Below are 6,210 nucleotides of genomic sequence, written 5' to 3'. Positions count from 1 at the left end.
GGGTTACTTTCAATAAAAGAAAGGTCAGTTGATAAAAAATGAGGTTAACATCACAATGAGATTTTTTAACACTAAACACTAAACCCACCAAGAGAAGAGAATATTACTGAAACCAGCCAGAGACGTAACCATGTAACAGAAAATCTGCAAGATAGGTAAGCCGCAGCCAGTTGATTAAAGCATTACTAGCTGGACCTTGGAGTTTGAGTACAAAGATAATAGAATTTAGCTTCTGAGGATGCTTTTGTATGATTTTGTGATTTTTCCCAGCAACATCTGTGTGAGAGACTGGAAAACTGATGTTATCAGGGTGATCCTGCTGATGAGATCCACTAAAAGAATTGAAGCCCTCATCTGGAGTCTGTTAGGTCTGTCAAATTCAAATTTCTATCATAATTAGTAGGGACATTTCAATAATAACAGGAAATGTCCTCACAGCTGGTGGTACTTAAAGGAATATTGGATTTTGAGTATGTAGTCTGGATTCAGTCACTTTTTAAGATGCCTTTTACTTTAAGCAACTTATGTTACCACCTCATCTGCATGTGAGGTTATTAATACCAGTTTTCTAGAGCCATCGTGAAGATTTCAGTAATTAAATGTGAAAATGTCTGGTATATAGTAGTAAACCCAGGAAGCCTTTGGTAAGCCTGAAACTGTTAGTTAAAAAATCAGAAAAATATTATTGCTTTATCAGGAAGAACTTTTGACTCCTTCTTAACATGCTTGCTGTAACACAGCATTAGGACATTTTGTCTCTTTAGAAAAAAAAATTATTTATATGACGTTCGCTCAGAATACCATAATTCATCTGTGAATCTAGTGATATCAGTAGCATTTCCACAACTCCTCCCTTTTACCATAACCTTCTCCTAAGGCTTGCACCCCATCTGATTCTGTTTCATTATTTCTTCAAGGTACATCCTGTATTTAATCATCTTGGAATTCATCCATAAACCTGGCCACAGTCAAAATACCCTAATGATCACATACATGGAAACTAAAAGATGTTAATGGAGAAATGGGGTTTGAAACAAGGATAAGGTTAGCCTTTCCCCAAGCTGATGTATGCATTTTGATCGTATGTTCAGGAAAACAGTACTATTCTTTAAAGTGGCAATCCTCTGTTGAAGAGAGCATATTTTGCCGAGTTGAAGATTTTTCATGTACGCAGAATGTACACACGTGGACTCTCATAAAACATGAATGATGCCAGATTTATAAATGAATTTCAACGTCTTAACACTTATTTTCAGTAGTTGCATATATGTTTATTCCATTCTAATCAGTAAATTAGTGAGACAGAAGTGGGTGTCTCAGACTTTTTAGTTGAAACTCAAGAGAATTCAAATTCAAAAGCAGGAATTAAATGTAGGTTCTGAATGTTATTATTTGTGCTTCTTGGACAAACTACTTATTCCTCTAGGTCTCAATTTCTTTCTCCTCAAAAGTATAAAATATAGTTTACCAAACGAATCTAAATATGATTTAGAGAATAACTAAAAGAGCCTATGAATGGCAGGTACTGGTCATATATTAGATTCCTTCAATAGACAGAAACGAATTGGTTTTTAATGATGACATTTTTCATAACTATATTGAATTAGGGTTCATTAGCATGTTTTACACAGTGGTATAATTTTTATAATATTAATAATAGTTATAGCTAAATTTATTAGAGCTTTATTATGTACAAAGTGATTTTATGTAAAATATTGCATTTTATTCCTGAACAAAGCTTATGAGGTTAATTAGTAAAATGAATAATTATTACATAATTTTACAAATGTGAAAGAACTGAAGTTCATAAAATGATTTGATTTAAATTACAGACATAGAGTTAGGACAAGAACCCCGGCATTTTTGCCTTAAAATTTCAATATTTCTACCAACATATGCAATAAGTTTTAATAATTTCTTGGGAAATAATTCTTAGAAGCTATGTTTCTCTCACTACATAAAGATAGCAAAATGGGAAAATGTTTAGGTTTTGTGAAGTGTCTATTAGTCATCAATTACAAAGAAATAATGATAGTAGAACTAAGATAATCTTTCTCTTCTTACAGTTATTCTATACTAACTCAGAAATGTTTTAAATTTTTTATGTTTATTTATTTGTTTTTTTAGAGAGAAAGAGAGAAAAAAAGGGGAGACTCAGAGAGGGTAAGAGAGAACTCCAAGCAGGCTTTACACTGTAAGCACAGAGTCTGATGTGGGTCTTGAACCCATGAACCATGAGACCATGGCCTGATCAAAATCAAGAGTTGGATGCTTAACCAACTGAGCCACTCATGTGCCCCCAGAAATATGTTTCTAGTTCTATATTTTGAAATAAATGTGTTACACAGACAACCTAAGAATTCTGGATTATATTCTAATAAATGATAACGATATTCATACATGAATTGGTATTTACTTTACCAGTCAACTTTTTATATTCATATAGGAGTTCACACTGGTAATTGTGAATCAGAGCTCATGACCTGGATTGGGTAAGGTGATTTAAACTGAGATGTTTAAACCACAAGGCAGAACAATTGAAATGTGAGTGAATGTTGAATGCCTCTATCATATAAAATTCAATTCATATGTATCTAGCCAACAAGATCCTGGTTCCCTTGTATTGTATTCTTTGACTATATTCTATGTACTGTAATAAAATGGAAAAGATAACAGCTGTTTTACACACTTTAAAATCAAAGTAGATCTTAAAGATAAAACCTGAATATTAAAATTTTTCTGAATGTCCTTAACCTCAGGAGAAGTTATTATAAAATCTGAATGGCATACTTACTTTGTACCTTCTAAATCATTTTCATACATAGAGTATTTTACATCTTCACAGCTATTATTAGAACTCCAAATTAAATATCTATTAACAGTTCAATCATAATACCATCTGACAGTGGCCAAGGGAATTCTTAAGCTTAAAAAGCAAGAACAGTATCAACATAGTACAACAGGTGAAACATTTCATTAGGTAGACAAAAACACAAAACAAAAACAAGAGAAAGTTAACATCATACATGCATACTTATATATACGTATGTAACATGTAATAAGCCTACTTATATTGATGAACTGTCATTTGTGCTGGATAATCACTATAATTCTACTTCATAGGATATTATGTAGTGAATTAAAAGTTATGAAAACAAAGTTGTTTGAATGATATTTGAATTATATTTATTGCTTTATATCAATTCCAAGATTTTCTAAAATATATGTAAACTTAGGACCATCTCAACACAAATAAAGCAAATAAGTGAGAATTATTTCCTAAAACAATGCATTGGAAGAAGCATCATCTTTCTTGTTTTCCAAAATAGTTTCTTACATTTCTTACTGTGTATGCTTTCTTACAAAAGTGAATTAATTTACTCTATCTTTGCTCTAGCTTAGTTACAATAGTTCCCATTAAAAGACAATTTTACCATTAGAATATTCTCTCCTAGAAAAAAAATATAGATGTTAAGTTATCAGTATTGAACAATAACAGTAGCTTCTTACAAACACAAGATGGAAGGCAATAGTGTTCCCAGAACTGCCAGGAATATTGCTTTCTGTGAGAAGTATGGACACAGTATATGATCCCTTCCCCTTATGTGTGGTGAGAACCTGGGATACGTTTATAGAGTCTCAGAAGGAGAAGAAAAAGAATGTGGTGACAAAATTTTGAAGAGAGAATGGCTGAAAATTTCCAAAACTGCTGAAGACAATAAACCATATGTTAAGGAAAACCCAAGACTCCAAAGTAGGATTTTAACAAAATTAATCTATGTAGTAACACAACAGAGTAAAATTGCAAAAGGAGCAAAGACAAAAGAAATTTTATCATGCCTCTGGAGAAAAACAACATAATACCGTCAAAGGAACAACAGTAGAACTTAAGTGTATTTTCTCAACAACAATGGTAAAACCTAGAAGACAAATTATATTTTTGAAGTGCTGAAATAAAATAACTGTCAATCTAGGAGTTTAAAGCTCGAGAAAATTTCTTTTAGAATGAAAATGAGAAAAGCCATTTACAGACACACAAAACTTGAAAGAATTTACCATAGTAGAAATGAAGTAAAGGAAACACTAAATATTGCTCATTTTTTTATTAAAATTTTTTAAAAATATTTTTTATTTATTTTTGAGAGACAGAGAGACACAGTACAAGCAAAGGACAGTCAGAAAGAGGGAGATACAGAATCTGAAGCAGGCTTCAGGCTCTAAGCTAGCTGTCAGCACAGAGCCTGATGTGGGGCTCGAACCCACGGACCATGAGATCATGACCTGAGCCAAAGCCAGATGCTTAACCAACTGAGTCACCCAGGCGCCCCTAAATATTGCTGTTTAAATGGTGAGGGAATAGAAGCTTGGAGATACAGGCAGAAATTAAGGCTATAAATATATTAGTGAATCCAAATATTAATTCTATTAATTCTAACAGTATTCTATTATTATATATAATGCATATTATATATAATATATAATTATTCTATGAATTCTAACAGTAATAATAGTAAAGTGTTGATGAGTTTAAATTCACAATTAATATGCATAAGATCAGTGCATTGGGAAGAGATAAGAAAGTTAAAGTGGCTGAAGTTTCTTGTTCTGTCTGTAATAAAGCACAAATTAACTTAGATGAAAATAACTCAAAATTCATAGTTTCATCTCTGCAATAACCACTAAAACAATGTAAACAAGTTTAAAAGTTCTATGCTGTTTACTGTTTGTCATGATAGATGAGTTGCATTTCTTTGCCCTCTTCTCTCTTCTAGGAAGGTGCCATTACATGGACATTGTTGGGCTTTTGTCAGTCACCAAATTGTCAGTCACCAGTGACAACCTGAGTTGACATGACAGGCTGGCCTGGATCAGGGAGTCTCTCTGCAGCTGAATCTGACAAAGATGCACAGTTGCACTCAGGGACCGACCGACTATTGTCAGTTTATGGACAGGCTGTGATGCTATGATGAATACATCCAGAACTTCCAAATACTACAAGCAGTCTTTCGAGAATGTGTGTTGACAAAATAATTCCTGTGGACCAATTAGTGAAAGGAAAGTTTCAGGACAATTTTGAATTTGTTCAGTGGTTCAAGAAGGATTTTTTGTTTGCTTGTTTATTTATTTATTTAGTTTGAGACAGGGAGAGAGAGTAAAAGAGAAAGACTTCAAGAGGGAGGAGGGTCAGAGAGAGAGAGGGAGAGAAAGAATCCCAAGCAGGCTGGATGCAGGGCTCAGCCCCATAAACTGTGATTATGACCTGAACTGTGATTATGATCTGAGCCAAGATCAAGAGTCAGAGGCTTAACTGACTGAGCCATCCAGGCACTTCTCAAGAAGTTTTATGATGCAAATTGTGATAGAAAAGTCCACAACCCTGTAAATGTCAGACAAGGTGGAGGAACTTCAGTGGCTCCTTCCCTTGTTGCTCCAGCTCTGAACAAACCAAGGAGACCTGTCGGCTCTAGCAGTGCAGCTCTGCTGAGACCCATTGGGACACTCAGAACGACTGCAGTTCCCAGGTCTGGCCCACGGGCGAAAGGCTCCTGCTGTGGGCAGCAGGGATAGCAAGCAGGTGAACTGATGCAGCAGGTCAATGTATTGAAACTTACCATCGAAGACTTGGAGAAAGAGAGAGAATTTTGCTTTGGAAAACTAAGGAACATTGGACTGATTTGCAGGGAGGATGAGGGGAAAAACAATCCTGCATTGCAGAGGATAGTGGACATTCTCTATGCCACATATGAAAGTTTTGTGATACCTGATGAAGAGGGCCTGCAGGAGGAACAAGAAGAGAATTAGCAGCGAGACCAGCAGAGGAGTATCCAAAGTCTTCGCTGTAGGTCACTGCTTCACGGTAAAATACTCCCCCACTAGCCTATTCAGTTTCTTTGTTTGGCAGAATCTGCAAATGTCTGTCACCCACTACCGGTATTGTTCAGCCCTTGATGTATTTGTATTGATTTGTTTCTAGTGGTAGCTTCTCCTAAGAAGTGTGTAGAAAGCAGGTATTTTGTGGCAAAATTGTTGTGTAGTGTATACTCTGTGTGGAATTCACAGGTTCAGTGATTGACAATGCGCCCCCCCCAAAAATGGGAGGAACTAGCCATTGTTCAAATAACAGTGGTGTTGTTACTCTTTTGCGGCCTTTTAGACTTTTGTTGCCCTAAAATTCCATTTTATTGGAAACTCATTTTCCACTTGGTCTTT

The 6,210-nt window shown here is 34.9% G+C and overlaps 1 pseudogene; it reads left to right on the top strand.

Annotated features, from left to right (window-relative positions):
- Positions 1-4,786: 4,786 nt before the first annotated feature.
- LOC115291121 lies at positions 4,787-5,802 on the top strand (annotated as a pseudogene).
- The last annotated feature ends 408 nt before the right edge of the window (positions 5,803-6,210 follow it).

Source organism: Suricata suricatta, chromosome 5 (genome assembly GCF_006229205.1).
Source record: "Suricata suricatta isolate VVHF042 chromosome 5, meerkat_22Aug2017_6uvM2_HiC, whole genome shotgun sequence".
In the NCBI taxonomy this organism is placed as follows: domain Eukaryota; kingdom Metazoa; phylum Chordata; class Mammalia; order Carnivora; family Herpestidae; genus Suricata; species Suricata suricatta.
This window is presented reverse-complemented; position numbering and strand designations above follow the sequence as displayed.